Source organism: Oryzias latipes, chromosome 18 (genome assembly GCF_053564925.1).
Source record: "Oryzias latipes strain Hd-rR chromosome 18, Olatipes_Hd-rR_3.1".
In the NCBI taxonomy this organism is placed as follows: Eukaryota; Metazoa; Chordata; class Actinopteri; order Beloniformes; family Adrianichthyidae; genus Oryzias; species Oryzias latipes.
In genome coordinates this window covers 26,228,921-26,249,340 of record NC_136254.1, presented here as the reverse complement: position 1 = coordinate 26,249,340, position 20,420 = coordinate 26,228,921, and positions in this window count along the sequence as shown.

The following is a 20,420-nucleotide window of genomic DNA, read 5'->3' as shown; positions in this document are numbered from 1 at the left end:
ATTTGTCCTTCATTGATCTATTTTCAAACGTTTGGTACTTCTGTGACCCCATCCTTACATTGACGTGTTCTCCCTACCATGACAAAGGTGGATAAAGGTGGAAAGATTTCATGTAATCCATGGACACCAGTGAATATCACAAATCATTGAAGAAAAAAGTATAGAGCACTGTCTAGTGGGTCTAGATGACCCAACTCCCAATGGTAAAGTGCCTAGGATAGCACAAGGGTTACAGGGGATGTCATCTGTACATCACTGTCAAAACAGAGTCCCCGATTGGTCAAAGTTTGACCTGGTTTAATTCTCAGCGTGTATTTGATAGCAGCGTGTTTTGTACGTAGAGCCTGTAAACGGTCAACGAAACTTGTGAATTGATGCATGAACATGAGAATTTGGAACGAAGAAGCCTGGAATGTGCAATGACGTGTTTACATTGACCATTGACATGGTTGCTTGAATGCACGTTGTCGAGGGCGGTGTGAACGTAGCTTGGCACCAGAGCTGTAGCTCCAGCGTTGACATTCTTTCCACTAGCGGAATTGTTCAACTGTTTAAGAAAATGATGCAATTCTAGCGGAATCCAAAGCGGAGAGAAGCAGCCTTACTTAATATGAAAAACTGTTCTCAACGTAAATCAGCTGATTCATGTTGGTTGTGTTAAAGAGTTACGGTGGGTTGACGAGTGTGTGTTGTTTAGGTGTTGTCGGCGACATCTCCGGTGTTAACGTCCCATTCCAGCTATATCTATATTTATTGTAAAATCATTCCCAGTAGTCTTTAAATTATGAGAATGCAGATTATAGCTAAAATGAAAAAAAAAAAAAAAAACGTTTCTAATCTATATTTTCTGCAGAGCAACAGAAGCTTATTAGAAAGTTGCTTTTGGGTTAGGTTGGAAGTTAAGCTTAACTAATTTCCCAGCATGCCTTTGTTTCCGTTCTCTCCCACTAGCAACAAGCATCTCCCAAGCCCAGGTAACGTTAGCTTACCAAAAAAACGGCGAGCACTGTTTAGAGCCAGATGGCTGCTCAGTTGAGGAAATCTATTTAGAAACATCTGGTTTCCAAATACTTAGAAACGCTGTTTTATTCTTAAATTCTTTTGTACATGCCATTCCATTATGTCAAAAGTACAGTTTTTATTGAAGTGGGTTTGTAAGTGTGACTCAAGTCAAATCCTAAATCCAAGTCTCTATCTCTGTCAGGTGTGTTTCTCAATCTGTGCAGTATTGACAGAAATGAGGCTCTCAGCTCAAGTTATCGACTAAATGTGCTTCAAAGATCAAAGTCTTTTTTCCCTGTATCGGTTGACTATAAAAAAAAAAAAAATTGGGTAACACTTTATATTAATATTCCTTAACAAGCTTTTTTAACACATTAACAAGCATTATAAATGAATTTATAGGGTGTTAGTAAGACATTTATTAGTACAATAAGTCTAATAAGGTTTATTAAATTACTTAGTTAACACATTTACAAGCATTATTATTAGGATGTTTTTAACATGCTAATGATGCATTTACTGATATTATAGATGCCTAACAAATGTGTCAGTGTTAATAAGCTTAATAAGATTTATTAACAACCTTTGTTAACAAATTAAGAATTATTATTATTGTTTGGGGTTCTAGTAAGATATTTATTAGCATTATAGATGCCTGACACAAGCCTAAGTGTTCATAAGCTTAATAAGTTTTATTAACTAACGTAACAAATTAATAGGCTTTATTAATGTGTCAGATGCTAGGAAGATATTTATTAGCATTATAGATGTCTTGCAAATACCTGAAAGTGTTAATAAGATTTATTAACATCTAAAGTCAGACCATTGTCTTCTAAATCCATATTACTAAACTGCTTATAAGCTTTACAAATGTATTAATTAACTCTGTTAATAGTTTATTAATTGTTTTGCAGCACCTCATCTAAAGTGTGGACGTTTTTTAGCACAAACAACCACAAAGCATAAAGATTGTAAAAAGAACTTTATGACATTAAAACAGACTAAACATACACAAATCGTTCTGTAAAAGATATATAATAATTTAATTCAGATAAATATTTTTTTTTAAAAAACAGACTGCTGTTGGATGACTAGCATCATAGCTAATAAGGATAAAGTATTAGCATCTATCCTGAGTGAAACATTCATTGCAAATCCCATCACCAGCAGACAGTTCTCTGCATTCAATGCCAACTGCATTCAACCACTGTTGCCTTGCTTCAAAGTCCACAAGAAAGTTGCACAAGCCAGTCATTTTTGAAGAACGAAGACAATAAACCTACAGGAGCCATGCTAAAGCTAACACGCTAACGACCGACCGGTACAGAATCAAAGATGGGCGGGGCTTTTTTCGTCACCTGTGTGAAAGCAAAGTCTAAGAGGCCATTCAATTGGCTGAAAGTAAGCACGCCTGGTTTGCTGATGAGTTTGATTGACAGATTCATTAGCCAATGGTGACATTAGTTAACCTGCCCATCTTTGATTCCTTTCATAATCAAAGATGGGCAGGTTAGCGTGTTAGCTTTAGCATGGCTCCAGTAGATTTATTAAATGGTCTTCGTTCTTCAAAAATGACTGGCTTGTGCAACTTTCTTGTGGACTTTGAAACAAGGCAAATGTGGTTGAATGCTGTTGGCATTGAATGCAGAGAACTGTCTGCTGGTGATGGGATTTGCAATGAATGTTTCACTCAGGATAGATGCTAATACTTTATCCTTATTAGCTATGATGCTATTCATCCAACACCAGTATATGTTTTTAAAAAAAAATTATTTGTCTGAATTAAATTATTATATATCTTTTACAGAACGATTTGTGTATGTTTAGTCTGTTTTAATGTCATAAAGTTCTTTTTACAATCTTTATGCTTTGTGGTTGTTTGTGCTAAAAAACGTCCACACTTTAGATGAGGTGCTGCAAAACAATTAATAAACTATTAACAGAGTTAATTAATACATTTGTAAAGCTTATAAGCAGTTTAGTAATATGGATTTAGAAGACAATGGTCTGACTTTAGATGTTAATAAATCTTATTAACACTTTCAGGTATTTGCAAGACATCTATAATGCTAATAAATATCTTCCTAGCATCTGACACATTAATAAAGCCTATTAATTTGTTACGTTAGTTAATAAAACTTATTAAGCTTATGAACACTTAGGCTTGTGTGAGACATCTATAATGCTAATAAATATCTTACAAGAGCCCCAAACAATAATAATAATACTTCTTAATTTGTTAACAAAGGTTGTTAATAAATCTTATTAAGCTTATTAACACTGACACATTTGTTAGGCACCTATAATATCAGTAAAATGCATCATTAGCATCTTGAAAACATCCTAATAATAATGCTTGTAAATGTGTTAACTAAGTAATTTAATAAACCTTATTAGACTTATTGTACTAATAAATGTCTTACTAACACCCTATAAATTCATTTATAATGCTTGTAAATGTGTTAACAAAGCTTGTTAAGGAATCTTAATATAAAGTGTTACCAAAAATTGTTTAAGAAACACGAGTAAAGAGTTTGTTGCAACAGTTTAATCTTAAAATGTTCACAGTTAAGGAAAAGAAAGAGTTTAAAAACGAAGCGTTGTTAAAAACAAAGCGTTGGCATAAATAATGTATATTAAAAAAACATAATTTCAAATGATTGCATAAACGCTCTTCTAAAGATACAACAAATGAGTTGTAAAAAGCTAACGAATTGATTCAAACGTAGTTTGAAAATCAGCTAATTACATTTCGAATTAATTAAATTAATTAACCTTTTGTTATTTAGTTTAAGGCTGTAAAAATAATTGAACTAAATAAGTACAACAGTTGTGCTTTTTATATCTATCTTCCTATCAGAGACTCTGTAAACTTTTAAGGCTTGTCTGAATCCTGATGTGAACCAAACTGATCCACCTGAAGGTCAAGGTCTTGCCTCTCCTGGAAATAAATTCATACACTAGTGTGTCTCCGAATAGACAGGTGTAAATCAATAAGCTCCATTCATTATGGGTAAGGAAAACAAAGCGAGCTGGAACTTTTTGTCGTCTTTGAAGCCAACCAGGACGTACCAAATGTTGCAGGAGTTAAATATCAAGAGTTTCTGTCATACATACATACCCCTTGCCTTTGCTGCATTGGACTTGCTCGATTCCTCTCTTAGAAATGTATCTCTAAAATAAGAAAGCCATTCCTCGTTTGCTACATTTAAAGCAATGGGCAATATGGAGTTTTGCCATCACCCAACTTAATGACCTAATATTCTGGTCATTTGTGGGCCTAAGTCCACCATTTTCTTGAAATACTCGAGGCTAATGTGAAATTGATTACTGGCCTTCACTCTGCACTGTTTCGACTTGATTCAGTCTCTTAAATGAGACTTTTCACCACAGTTTTATAGACTATTTTTTACTTTTTTTCTGTATAATATATTTTAATCTCTCTAAAAATCTTCTAAACTTTTAACACGAGACACAGCACATTGATGTACCGTTCACACGATCAGCGAGAATCAGCTCATTCTAATGCTAATTTGGAGACAAAATCAGCGGATTTACGTTGAGTGAGTAAACACTTCACCACTGTGAAGCGTTGCATATCAGCTGAAAGCTGCTTCTCACCACTTTCAGAATCCACTGGACTTGCGTTAATTACGTGTACGATTGAAGAGTTGCTATAGTCGAAAGAACGTAAACACAGGAGATAAAGCCTTGATTAGATCGGGTTAAAGTCTATTTTCCAGAATGTTTCCCACAATTTTAGCTCAAATACACACATTTATAAGTTAATTTAAAACAAATAATATTTGCTTTCATTTTGAGATTGAAAGTTACGCTGCAAATATAAAAAAAATGAAAACAAATTCCAATTACATTGACTTACCACTATGCTAGGGATAATGGCCATTTAAGTTTGCACCACATAGACTCCTGTGTGCAGTAAATTGCAGTTAACATCTTCAAAGCTGAAATGAAAAAAACATAAACACTGGGATAATTAATGTTTTTTTGTTTTTTTTTTCCCGAACACATCTTGATCTGCCCAGCACATGTTCCTGTAACTGCAAAGCACCTTACAATAAAATCCAAGTGGTTCCGTCACTTAACTCTGTGGGTCATCTGCCATGGCCACACCAGAGGACCATGTCTGACATGCAATCAATAAGAGAATCTCCTGCTGTGGTGGTTAACTTCTGTGGCATGTGTTGCGCGGACAAAACCAGTTCATCTTCCATCTTCCTTCAACTTGTCTGAGCAGGCTTTTCTATCATTGTAACTCTGATTTGTTAAGCCTCCCTCGTCTAGAAAGTTTTCGCAAAAACTGGGCAACATGAGCAACTGACTGTAGAGTATAAAGATTCTTGCAGACTATGAGTGTTCCACTTTGGAAGTTACCCTTTCTTTTGACCTTTTGCTGTCAAGATGTCGGCTTTCAAACTCAACGACTTGGGGATACTTGGATTGCTTATTCAGCCCGCTGCTGCCAGATGGTCCAGATGTTTAACCCCAGACACATCTTTAAAGTGCCTCCTTTGGAGAATATCTAAATCTAAAATGAAGAAAAAATATGCTTACAATGAAGGTTACTCATTTTTTCCAAGGTTGCTACTGATTATTTGCTTAGTCTGCTTCTCTGACCTCTGACCTGAACTGTGGTAATCTCTGCTCTGAAACGATTAGTTTGGCTGAAAACTGCATATTGTTTTGGGATAATAAAAACTCAAAGTATTGTATCCATTTGTTGAGCTGTGGTTTCCATTCTTTGTGGTAAATTAAATGTCCAAACTGAAAGTAGGTCTACTTTCAGTCTAACTAGGACATTACAGTGCTTCCTCACTATATTACAGTGTAACATTTGCAGTCTAACTGTTTCACAGATTATTTTCCGTTTTTTTTTTTCCTACTTACTTTTTTTAACAGCACATTGTATTCCTCACATCCTGATTGGCAGTTGACTACCGTAATTTCCGGTTTATACACCGCTACTTTTGTCACACGCTTTCAACCCTGCGGTATCATTTAGTGATGCGGCTAATTCATGCATTTCTTTCTTTTTTTTGAATCCATTTAAGCGGAAAGGGTAAGAGTGAGACAGGGGGGATACGGTATACGGTATACGTGTCGAGGAAGACGCAAGTTGAATGTAAATTCCTGCTTTGTGAATGAATAGCACGAACAGACCCTCATAATGGAAAATGCAAGAAGAAATGCATATGACGCAGCTTTCAAGTTACAAGCAATCGTTAAAAGCAGGGTGAAAAAAATCCAGCAACCCCAACGGGTTTGGAAAAGCTGGTCTTCTGTGTGACGGAGAGGACAGCGAACGCTCAGGAGTGAATTTACCTCAGGATGAGAGTGACACTGACAGGGATAATGAAGGAGTGACTGAGACATTGTGTGGCAAAGAATATCTGACGCTATTCCAATCCCACACTGAGGAGGAAGACTTCCATGGTTTCAGTGCATAGGAGGAAGATGAAGAAAGCTCTCAGTTTTCATGTTTTTTAAACCACCCTGTAAGTGCTGTGTTACAGTGTGTCATTGTTGTGGAAGAAAACTTCCAGCGCACTCACTGCGCAGTGCAGCACTTGCCTCTGTTTACAACAGTTAACAGTTCCGTGTTTTGAAGTGGACGCACGTCACTCCAAAATCAGAGTTCCTGACTGGTCAAAGTTAAGCATCTTTGCCATTCAGCTGTTCAGCTGACCCATGAACATTAGAGTTCTGGACACAGAAGCCTAACGGTTTACGTGCATTTGCATAGACTTGGCATTGGTCGAGGCCACTTGACTGGGCGTCACCGATGGCAGTATGAAAGCAGAAACAAAACCTTTGCTCCAAAGAGGGTGCTTTTGTATCAAAGAGGGTGAGGAGGGGGAGTACAGACAGCTGGTGGAGGACTTTGTGCACTGGAGCCAACGAAACTGCCTCCACCTGAACACATCCAAGACAAGGGAGATGATGCTGGATTTCCGACAAACACCTGCTGCAGTCCAGCCCATCCTCATTGGTGGAGCAGAGGGGGAGGTAGTGGATAGCTACAAATACCTTGGAGTCCTCCTGGACAATAAGCTGAACTGGTCGGCAAACGTGGACTTCATTTACAGGAAGGGGCAGAGCAGGTTGTACTTCATGAAAAGACTCGCCTCTTTTAATATCTGCTCAGATCTCCTTTTTATTGTTTTAAGTGCCCTGTCTTATGCGGTGGTGTGTTGGGGGGGGGGGGGGGTGCGCGTACAAAAAGGACAAAAAAAACCTGAATCGTCTGACCAGGAGGGCAGGCTGTGTGGTGGGGCGGAGCCTGGAGACAGTAGAGGTGGTGGCAGAGCGGAGGAAGAACACTGGTCATCCCCTACATGGACTCTTCAGTGACCAGAGGAGCGCATTCAGCGACCGCCTTCGCTCTCTGCCATGCTCCACACAAAGACTCAGGAAGTCCTTTGCACCGAGTGCAATTAGACTGTTCAAAACCGCAGGGAGGGGAGGGGGCATGAGGAGGAGTCACTAAATGGGCATCTACTTTTTATCACTTTTATGCTTTTACTTACTTTAATTTTGTTTTTATTGCTCTTATATTTTTATTCTTTTTATTTTGTTTTTAGTGAGTGTGATTATTTTATGATTTTATGACTATTTATTACTCATCTACTTTTTAAACTTCTATTGAATGTTTGTGTATTTGAGTAGCAATGGGTGGATATGCAAGTTCCCTCGAGATTAATAAAGTACTCTATCTATCTATCTATCTATCTATCTATCTATCTATCTATCTATCTATCTATCTATCTATCTATCTATCTATCTATCTATCTATCTATCTATCTATCTATCTATCTATCTATCTATCTATCTATCTATCTATCTATCTATCTATCTATCTATCTATCTATCTATCTATCTATCTATCTATCTATCTATCTATCTATCTATCTATCTATCTATCTATCTATCTATCGGTCAAAAACAAGTTGTAGGAATAAACTTTCCCTCTGAACTGATGCTTTGTATCACTTAAGACGAGGTTTAGCTTATTTACGACTTTCCTCTGCTAGTTAGTCCTCATACACCAGCTGCACCAGAGTGGGAGAGATTATAACAACCTCGTATCAAATAATTGCCTTTTTATTAGAAATGTTAAAAATTACAATCAGAAGTTCATAGACTTCGCACAGCTGATACCTCCACGTCATCTATTACTATTTCACAATGGAGACCTTGTCTGGGATCACCTCTTACTTATTACACTTATTTTAACCTACTGGCTTCAGTCAGCCCTGACATGACATGAGGTGATGTTAGTGTTTTCAAAGATAGGTGAACATCCAGGAATGTCAGAGTGCTTAGCCTGTTTTTTAATTTGTTTGAGTAAAGCATTCCCAAAGTTGCCTCAGAGCTTGAAACTCAGTTATAACCATCTTGTGTGAAACATCAGCGCCAGAGCTCATCAAGTAGATGGTTGAGACCATTATCAAAGCTCCAAAACAGGCACTCATCCATTTTTGCACACAAGTCGCAGGCTTTTGCTAATGAGTTTTTCATTTAACACTGCAAAGGATGAATCTCTAGCAGTTGGTTTGTACCACAGATGACACATTTTCTCCCATTCTGGTTCATTTGTATTGTGAATTATGGGGCTTTTGATTATATCCCTGGACTCTCCAACCAAAGCGATCTTTTTTTTCTTCCTTTTTTACATTTAAATTCTTCTTTTTTGTTTTCAAAAAAGCACTGATGTTTTGCTTTTAACTCAAATTGCATTCTCTCATGTAATTGCACACTTGCAGCAACGCTTTATCAGTAATTGAGATCTCTTAAAATGTATTCCTTTGGGAGTGAATTAGATTGAGGCATTTACAGCAGAATGTCAGGCTTTAAAATTGGCAAATTGGACAGACTGTGACAAAATGGAATAGTAGCAGGAGCTATTTTAACTTGCCTGAACAGGTGAATGTACCATATGTATATATGCAAAGTGTGTCTTTTGAAGTTTGAGTTTTTTTAGTGCAAGTTTGGATTAATACTTCATGTGCATTGTGAACTCAGGGCTTCGTGTCTAATGAAGATGTTCTTGGAGTCCTGCCAGTGTTTGAAAGCAGAGAGAAACATCTGGAAGATATCTGTGGAGACATTGTTCTGGCACAAGTGTGTCAGGGTGAACTCTTCTTTTTCTTTTTGCTTTTTAAAAAAAAAAAAACATTAACCTCAGCTGGATGCATTCAACATGCAGTAAGCCAACACACGTTGGAGGAGGCTGCATGGAAGGAAACAGAATTGTCCTCTTTTCCTGAACAAACATCCATTTTTCATTTGCAGAAAAGCCGTTGCAAACACAGGATCTAACATTAAGTTTTTCAGTAAATCAGAGCTTCTGATGCGTCTGGATCAGAGATGTTTTTACAGAACATATAAAGCAGGGCTGCCCATACTGTATATGTTCATATAAAATGTTCCCATTCATTTGCTGTAAACATAGGCAGTATATGAGAACTGGAACAAGTGAGTATGACATCACCCATTGAAAGTGGATTATTTCAATCTCCAACCTAATTATATCAGTTCAGTCGCCATTTTCTGAGTCAACGTTTCCGTGGCATCCACTCTGGCCATTAAGGAGTGAGCTTATTGAAAGTTCACACCACTTTTCTCTGAAATCATGCTCAGGAGAATCTGTCAATCCGACAATCAAACGTTCCGACTTGGGGGCCAGCAGGCACCACCCACTTTCTTTGAGGCATCTGATTGGTCAGTTTATAACTTGAAGAACTTGCAAAAAAGAGTCAAGATCATGAAAAGAAAAGAGGATTCATAGGAATTTGTTTAAAAGGTAGCAGAGCAAGAATGGTTATCCTGACCAATAGAATAACTAATAGCTGTTTAGTTCTCTATAGATGTCTATGGGTGTCGGGACTCAAGTCTCTTTTTTCCCCCTCCAACCACCAGAGAGAGCCATCTTTTGATTACTATCCTTTACCTGCCCTCTGCTTCTTACACTAAATCTCCCAACAGCCACTGCTCCTTATGCCCGGACTCTCCACCAGCTGTTCTTCATTCAGTAATCACCACAACTGGACTTTATCTGGCACTGAGGTCTGCTCGGTGCAATGTCTTGTTAGTGGCCTTTCTATCATTCTGAGCAGTTTATTCTTTGGGTGCTTTCATGTGTTTTGACCTCTGCCTGATCAACTACGTTTTGCCTCGCCCTTGTCCAGTTTGTCCTGCTGGCCTTGTCTGTCTTTGTAATAAACACTGTTGCTTATGGATCCCAGGGCCTGCAGCTCCTTGGAACCAGCAAGTACTTCCTGTTTGGAACAAAAGGCGGTAGGAGTCACTCAGTCCAGTTCTCGTACGAGGTCAACAGCTTAAAAACATAGACTTAGTAGCAGATTTTAAAGTGAATTCAACAATTATTTTGAGTTACATTGATACATTTAGATGAATATGCAAGACAAGAACATGAGGAAAAGTTCCTCTGTAACTGTTTTTTTCTTTGACAGCTTGTTAAAATTGACCCAGGCTCTCATTGTTGTCATATCAACGGCGCCGCAGCACACGATGTGCCGAAAACAAAAACGTTTTGTGAGCGTTCGGTTCGAGGGTCACGTTGAGAGACTGACCACGAGCCAGTGGAGGAAAAAGAAGACTTTAGCAGTTACATCATCCACAGTTAGGAGTCTGACGCTGAACGCTAACATCTTTCTGCTGGATTAACTTCTGGCAGAGCACAGTATGGTGTTGAACACACATGTGCAGTGACTAATATCAGAGGATGTTCTATCGGCCGTTCTGCATGTCAATCAAGTGACGTACTTCACGGTAAGAGCGATGATTGGCTGATGGTAAATACAAAAAGAAATGTGTATAATTTTTTTGGTTAAGGTTTTTAGCCATTATTTTTGGATTATAGTGAATAGGTCATGTTAATAATCATAATGAGATGTCGTTTGTAAACTCAACTACAGTTAAGCTACAATTTTGGGCACCAAACCCCCAGCCCCCGTCCCAGCTGGTTCCCTTGGTTTTTTTATTTTAATTCTAAAGAAGTGGAGGGTGGGCCAAAAAAGAAGCTCATCAAAAGCTCAGAGTGAACAAGCATCACTCTGTTTTCAAGAAAGAGATGCCTCAGTTGAGGACTGTTGTTTATGTGCTGCTTTCCCAGCCTTTTAAAAACTGACCAGTAAAAAAGAAATGTTAAAAAATGTTGTGAAATATTTTTTATATCACAAAAATGAAAGTCTAAGAATTCAAATACTAAGCTCAAAAACAGAAACGATGAGGAAATATTTTTTATGTAGTCAGTTTTTTTTTTTTGCCTATATTGCAGTCTATTGTCTAATCTGCTTTGTATTTGTTGCTTGTGATCTAAGGAGAGCAATTTTGAAGGGAAGGACAACACATCAGCTTTTGTGTCTGCCGGCTATACTTAGTACTCTCATTCTTTTTTTTTTTTACAGCATTCTTTGTTCTGTGTTTCTCATCATGTTTAATCAACCAGCTTCCTTGTAATCGGTTCAATGGATCTGCTGCATGCATACCTCAGCTTTCCTCCATGGGATAGCAGTCCCTTGTTGCCTCTGGTTCATGCATTCACCTCCACCTGAGAGACCTGTTTCTGGATGAAGGGTTGGACTGTGTTTTTTTTAAAGCATTTTGTAAGTCTGACCTGCATTTTAATGTTAACTGCAGACATTTTAGATGGCAAGTTAAATTGTTGGTTTTTATGGGGGTGTAGTGGTTTGCAGAGGCAGTTTTGCCTTGATAGAGCTCCAGTTCGAATCCCTGCTGGAATCTGTCTGTGTGGAGTTTGCATGTGTGAGTTTTCTCCCACAGTCCAAAAACATGATTCATAGGTTAAAGGGAATGAGTGTGTTGATCTGCGACAGACTGGCGATTTGTTTAGGGTGCACCCCGCCTTCACCCAATAGGGATTCAGCGAGTTCTGAAGATGAACATATAAATGAAGTTAGATAATTTGGACATGTTCAGAGGAGGGACAACTATTTTTTCCCCCAATATGTATGCTGAAAAAGTCCAAAAATAATTGGAGCACTCTCAGTGATAGCTGTTCCAAACTTTAGAAATTGAAAATAATATCATATATTCACCCATAGTCTAAACCCAATTAATCCCATTTGAGGTCCAAGGGTTGTTTGTACCTAGACCAGCAACAGTTGGGCAAAGGCGGTTTACACCATGAATGGGTCGCCAGTCCATAACATGGCAACATAGATACAATAACACACACACTCACATCCACTGACGAAACTAAAGAAATCAACCTCGAAATATGAGCACAATTTCAATCTTAAATTCACTCATTAATTGTTCATTTGGCACACAGCGTTTGTTCATACATTTAAAATCTGTTATCTTGTTCTGTGCTGTAGAATAAAGGTAATCCATCCATCTGTCCCTTCGTCCATTAAAAAACCACATCATGGTAAAGATAAACAATGATCATTAGAATAATGTTCTTAGGTTAAGGTTTTCTTAACGAAGGTCTTGGAAGACACAGTGTAACTGGATCACTTATCGTCCTGTCCTCTCCATTAAGGCTGCCCGCTTAATTTCAGCTACATTTATGATTCCCTGCCAGCTACTGTAGCACATCACACTTAATTTGATCGTCATACGTAATTGCGCATAAAAGTGGCAGCCTAACATACCAGAAACACATTGTTAATTGCCTCTCTAATGATAATGTAGTAAAATGTGTAGCTGCCTTGAGCTGGGGGTTTCATCTGATGGGAGGGAGGGATAGAGTACAATCATATTGTCAGTCGCATGGGTGAGTGTGTCATCTGGATGTCACGCATTCTTTGCCGTAAAACTCTTTCACGGCTGCTATGTTTCTCTCTTTCAGATCTCCATGAGGCCGGTTTGCAGGCCTCCTTGCAAGACATCCCATACTGTAGACCGCTTTCTTTTAAGGAAGCATGGCTCACACCTCAATTGACAATGGGAAAGAATTTAGTGGGTGGGCTGACGTATCCCACTGGTAAATTTCAGCTGTCTAGACTTGGGCAAACAAGTGGGCCTTTAAGGGGCAGGCTTAAGGGAGCTTCAATAACTGCAGTATGATTGTGTTGGAAATAAGCTAACAACTGAGCATGTCACCATGGACACGGCTGTGCTATAACATTTACTGATGTTTGACAAATGTGTCCTTTTCGCTGGTAACTCCCAACCCGAGGGTCAGGGTCCTTAAGGGAAACGTAAGTTGGATAAAAAAGTTTAACAGTTGTGGGAAACATTTTTGGATTGGCTCACGGTTGTACAGCACGATAGCCTTTGGACTACCACATTATAATAGCATAATGTGCTAAATAATCAGGAGTGCAAAAGCAAGGTGGGACTCAAAAAAGGCTTCACTCAAATAATTCATGGATTCTATCACTCAAAAAAATCTGAGCCTTTTAGCTTTTTACTGAAACTGAAGAGTTTTTTTATTATGGAGCTTTTCAATATACAGGTCATAGGCACATGTTGACAAGGAATACATAAGCAGTGTCAATATATAAGTATATGTTCTGACATACAACTTTGGGCTGCTAAGAAAGTCCTGTTTCAAACTGGCTTGTAGTGCGTCTGAAGTATTCTGGGTTGTCAATGTGATATGAATCTAGTTCACATGGATCTCTACGCTTGGGCAGAAACATATCTGCTTTGTGTTAACATTTATAAATGACACAAATCACGTTGAGCCTCGAAAATGAAAATCAGAATCAGCCTTATTGGCCAAGTACAGCGCATGTACAAGGAATTTGTCTTCGGTGTCTTGTGCTTTCGTGAATACCAGAAAGGCATAAAAAGTGTGAGGGGTAAGACAAAAAAAATGAACTATTTTTATTCTGTTTTAAACATTTTCCGAATAATCCCAATTTTTAATAATATTTTTCATTTTTTCAAGTTATTTAAGCTATAAACTGACAAATGCCTCAATATAAGTATGTGCTGTCAGTTGGCCCCCACGTTGAATGTCCAAAACGTTTGATTGACACAAAGGGGTGTCGACTTCCAACAAGCTCACTCCTGATTGGCAAGAGTGGTTGCCATAGAAACAGATCGACTCTGACCAATCACTGCTTACTGACGTCGTCTGACTCCAACATGGGGATGTCTCTATTGCAGAAAAATGGCGGCTAAATTGACTTTATTTTGTTGAAGCCGGAGGTAAGACATTTTCCATGGGTGACGTCACACTCACTCAGTCCTCGTCTTATATACAGTCAATGGAACTGTCCGCTCCTCTCTATAACCCCTCACGGCCCCAGAAAACCCAAAAATCCACACTACCCATACAAATCGACCCCTGTACAGGTGCATGTGACTATCAAGCACAAGGGTTACGGAGCACATCACATAACTTGAGATGTAGCAACAAAATCTTTGCGGCACTAGAATATCTGAGCTTTTGTCTGCTCAGCTGCTGGACAAATAGGGTAGAAAAATCAACCCACAACTTTTAGAAAGTGTAGTTCTTTGTTTTTCCATGTTTTATCCAAACCAATGTTCTTGCAAAACTGTCATATTTAGCCTACAGCCCACTCAAACCCGCAAGTATGTAATGTGCTGTCGCTTGCCAACAAACACTGAAAATAGTCTGTTTGCCATGCAGAATAATACTATCCTCTACATCACTGTACAGCCACCCTGACTTAAACTTACAGAGACAACTTGATGATGCCACTGCTTGAGGATTCCTTACACAGCAAGGAGATGGTCAGACCACACAGCATATGAAGGTTTCCGGCTGAGGCAGATGAGTAGTCCCTCTCATTAAGCCACTGTTGACAGTGCTTGGTCAAGTGTGACTTTAGAATCTACAAATGAATGCTGAAGCAAATGGACTGGCAACTTTTCTTTATCATTTTCTGCTCAACTGTGAGCCCAGATATGGGGAAGACTCTAAAGAAGTATCATCTTGTGACTGTGGCAACCAAAGACAATTCCTTTATAGGGTCTTTTAGATGTAGGGCATTAAATTTTTGGAACTTGTACACCTCATATTCCTATAAATATTAGTTTTGTTGACCTCTGTCATTGTGTTTTGAATGCCAACACAAGAAGGGCCACCATTGCAATTTTGTGACATTTTTCGAGGCGCTATGTTCTAAAGACAACGTCTGTCAGTGATCCATTAGAAATTTCAGCTGGCTCTAACCTAGGAGTCCAATTAGCATCAATCACATTCCCGACTCCTTCCTTTCAACTTAGTCTTATTAGGCGCAGGACCTCCAAGGCCTTGATGGCAGTTTGGGTAATGGATGGCTCCAAGCCCCTATACTTTGAAGACATTTAATTTGGGGTTTTGCCATTTACACAAACCAAACAAATCTGCATTGAAAGCAAAGACTTCGTAAGGTCTCACAGAGGTCGAGACAACTTCATATAATCACTTTGTTGTTGTTTTTGACAAATCCTAATAATGAAACGCAGGCTGCCTGGAAAGACTCCATCTCATTCCACCTTAAATGAGCTCTGATCTTAAAGACGCAGTGATGTCAAATGTCTTTTTCTTTAGTTGACCTGGCTTTAACCTGCACTTGTGGATGACATGAGAAAACTGTGCTCTTAGTGCTTTCTTCTTGAGCCCATACATTGATTTTAATTAAGGAAACGCGCTTTCTGATTCTTCTGCCGGATACCGTGCTGCCCTGAGGCATTGATGTTAATGCAGGGATTTCTTCACATTCTGTAGATCTCTCGATAGGTGCCTTATTATGCATTCAATAGCTTTAATGTGAATTATTTTAAAACAATTTATATATATTTTTCACAAATCGATGGGAATCTGATAGATTGCCTAGCTGATATCAGCTTATTTGTCAATAAGCAGGAAATCCTTTATAATCCAATTCAAAGCCTTAGAAATGGAAATTCTAGTGATCACTTCCAATGAAGTCAATGTTAACGTATGTATATGCATGTTTCAGGCTTTCACATTCAAAACTCTGGCATTCACGCTACACTATGCAATTTCTGAATCCATTTCCGGGCTCTACGAACAAAACAGGCAGCCATTTAGCATGCGTTTAAAGTTGAATCGGTTTGACCAATCAGGGACTCAGATTTGATAGTCGCATACGGTTGGTGTCCTTTTCAATACATGGAAGTGCCAACCGTTTGAAAAGTGATCGTGGAGGAAAAATTAAGAATTGGAAAACTTTGAAAGAAAAAGCCTGGTGCAAGATTTATGAGATCTGAACTGCTTTGACATTTTACAAGAAGCCTCTTCCATCTGTAGGTTAACGTGCTAGGGTCGGGTAGCGACAGTTCAGTGTGAACACCATATGCTAAAAGCACATTTAAGAACTCAGCGCAGTCTTGAACGTGCATCACAACCCCAGAGTGAACGTGGAGCTGTGAAGTGAAAAATCCAGACCTTAAGCAGCAAATTAAAGAAAAAACCAACAAGAAAAGCCAAAAACATGAATCCTAGCTTCCTAAATCAGTTCTGACACAGTTTTTATGAGAGATTTGTAAGTTTAATATCTGTAACTACTGTAGCAATGTCCTGAAGGCTGAATCGCACTGGTCAGTGCACCAGGATTTAAATAATTACGCCAAAGGGCTTTGGCTTTTGAGTGAATTTTTGTCACTGTTCTCCATCTTTCTCTTTTCCCACTGGAGTTCCAGATTTGATTTCTGAGAACAAGCAACGTCAAATGTGGGGTAGTTTGTTTGTGACAGGGAAAGTGACAATGGTCTTTGCCCTACAAGTTGAGCTGTCAGCAGGAAATTTGGTTAAGAGCGTGTAGGAAACAACATGGAGGTGTTGCTGTTCGGCGTTAGCATAGCACACTGCCAACTGATCCCTCTGTTTTTCCTATCATTGTTGCTTGAGGCAAGCCAGCGTGAGCTCAGTGCTCTGATGCAGACAGCTAATGAAAGGAGTGCTTGAGCCCTCTGCTTTCCTCAGCTCTTCTTTTCCAGCCTCCTTTGATTATAAATTACCCAATTTACCTCACATTGTTGTCCATTACACCAACGAAACCCAAGAATGAAGTGAAGCAGCCTTATTAATGCAGAGTGGCCAACTGAAATTGGTCAAATTAATTCATCACACAAGAGGGAAATGAAAACCTCTTTTGTTCTGTAATCCAGCGGTGATTGCAAGAAGTACAAAAGTGCCGGGGAGGCACGGAGTTGCGCCTCTTGAAAGGAGTGCGCGCAGGAAAACTTTCCAAACAGTTCCAAGCTCCCAGAATAACGCTGTGACTCATAAATATCACCTTCCTCCTGTGAACAAAAGTGAATATCAGATACAAAGCGCTGAGCTTCACCCACTCACTTTTTATTTTTATTGCATACTTGGCAGAATCCCAGCTTTATATGTGTATATATTTTCCCTACCTTCTACTGAGTCACAGCACAGCTGTAATAGAGAAATCCCATTTGTTTGTCCTTGTTGGGTTGAATTAGACTTTTAAAATAATACCATTTCTTCACCAGCTATGGTAGGTTTAACAAACTAATCATTAACTAATTGTGCTCATGTTGCCAAATTCCTTGGTGATGTTTCTGCTAAGATATTTATATTTGTATTTTTTATCAAATGGAAAATTTTAACTTAACAAAAAGCGTAGAAAAGAAAAACTAGACTAAATCTGAGATTTTCTTGAAAACTAAGGGATCATAGTTTTCTTAAAGCTCTTCTCATGCCGTGCTACAGCTTTAAAAATGCTATTTCACGTTAAGGCACGTCTCAATAGAGTCTGCATGTTGAACAAATATTGCAATTGTAATTCTCATGAATTCATTCATTCATTCATTCATTCATTCATTCATTCATTCATTCATTCATTCATTCATTCATTCATTCATTCATTCATTCATTCATTCATTCATTCATTCATTCATTCCGTTTGTTCCCTTTCTGGGTCACGGGGCTGCCGGAGCCTATCCTAGCCACTTATGGACGAAGGCAGGGGACATTCTGGACAGGTCGCCAGTCTGTCGCAGGGTCATTCTAAAATTCTAATTAAAATAAAAGAATTTAGGAAAATTTTGGATTTTTTTTGTGGCATTTTCAGAAAAATGCAAATACACAATGACTGATGCCAAGGAGGTTTTTACATTTTTGCTCTTTACTACGGGAACTATCAATGGCGTATACTTGTATAGCTCTTTACTAACTTTTTAGAAAGTCCAGTGCGCTTTAGAGTTGCAGTCCCTTCATCCATTCAAACATATTCACACTGATGGCGGCTCTGTTGCCAAATAACGATGTATAACCACCAGGACCAATGTGGGATTCAGTGTTTTACCCAAGGACACTTCGACAGATGTGCGGGCAGGGTGTATATAGGGATGGACACAGCCGGATGTGACGTCACCCATAGAAAATGCCTTAGCTCCGACTCCAGGGAAATAGAGCCAATTCAGATGCCATTTTTCCGCAATACAGGCACCACCATTTGACAATATACAACAGTTAAATAAAAGACAGAAAAAAACATCAGGAAGGATGGACAAATAGACCAACATAAAAATAAACAAAAAGATAAATGCAACCTCAACAGGGCACAAGCCTGGTAAAAGCAGAGGGTAGTCTCAGGAAGAGGATTCAATATAAAACTCAAACAGATCAAAGGAGAAGATAGATTTAAGGGTAGATTAACTGATCTGATGGCATTCTAAGCGTTTTTGGACACCCGGAGCTGTCCTCCCAATATTCTACCTGCACTCCATACTGGGGCTGGGTTTATCCGGGCCTGCCGCTAATCACTGCACCGCTGTGCAGCCACCTTTTATCCACATTTGATTTAAATCTATTTTTAAAGAGTTGAGCTTTTCTGTGAAAAGTTCTTCGGTGCGATGTGTGTTGCACAGTTTGATTAACGATAAGCTATACTCAGTGACATTAGCATTTTGAATGGCATCAAATTATCTCCTATCTTCCAAATTACTCAGATGACTCTGTAGCTTAAAAGTCTCTAAGTGGTTGGCATTTGCAGTCTTCTGTTGGGGATCACAGCAAATAATGGAACTGCACGATTTGATAAGAAAAACCCTGATTAGAGACCAAGCTGTCCAAGAGTTGATAGTGCAAAAAAGAGCATTGTATGAGTTAGAAAAATATAAGGAATAAAACGAGTGACGATAAAGAGGAAAGAAATTCTTTTCTGCGGGTCAATTAAAGCAAAAACAAAGAATGTTGACAATTACTTTATTTTCAGAGCGTCCAGTAATGGCTGCTTTGTTTATGGTGAATAAAACATTACCGAAATATTTGATCTGATTTGAGCTTGATTGAATTGAGCTGAAGTGCAATCAAGTCGATCAACCGGCGACGACGGGGATCTGAGGAGCCAGAGTAATAAAATGTTCACAAGTTGCAACACATCGGCAAAAGGTCAACAGCACTTTAGCAACAGGTCTCCCGCATGCAGGGCACAACCTTCAAAGACGGACACAAAGGTTACATTAACCCGACTCGGCCAGCTGATGATCCAACAAATGGCAAGTGATACACTACAGGTTTGACTTTAAACCGCCTCAGAAAAATGTGCTCCCTTTGAGAAATGTTCTGAAATATTTCATGAGGACAAAGGATGTGACATTAATCTTCTCCTGATTAAAAATTTATAGTCATAAATTAAACTGGTTAACAGTGATTTGCTTTGTCTGCCTCCTCATCCTTAATGTCACGGGTAAATTAGCTTTCACAATCACTGTAAGGGCAAAGCAATTCTGCTCTAACAAAATGTGCCTTCAGAATGGAGCTTTTTTTTTTTTTGAGAAATTTGCACCACAGTCAAAAAATATTCTGAACTCTGGTAGTATAAAGACCCACTCTGATGTAAATTGTGTTTTAACATCTTCTTATGGCATTTTTCTGATGATGGAAGACATGTACAAAGATAATTAAGCTTAAAATTGCATGTATCAGTATACTATGTGCACTCGGTGGGCTGGCTTGCCACGCTAGCCAGTGGACGGCGGAGCTGGCTCTGCCAGGCCCAGAGCGGCTGGCTGGCATAACAAGCCAACCAACTGAGTGCCCATTCAAGCCAATGTGGGCAATTAAAGGTGGAACCACAACGGAAACTGCGGACAAACCCATTTGGGGCCCCCATTTTCTGCCCAATTTTAAACCATATGGGGCCCACTTGGCCTTGCTATCTGGGAATAAGCCTTAAACATAAATCACTGGTCATAATAATAATAAAAAATTATAGGGATCTGATCTGATGTCGATGGAGTCATCAATCTTGATTGGACCGGGATGTCCCAACTTTACAGTAATTCTGTGTGGCAATAAGCTGCCTTTAAGCGTTGCATACTGGCGGAAAGCTGCTTTTCTTTGCGAATCGGCTGATTCACGTTGATTGAGTGAGGAGTTACAGTATGTCAAAGGGAATAGTCGGTTTTGACAGAGACTTTTCTAATGTTAAAACTTTAAAGCTTTAAAATGG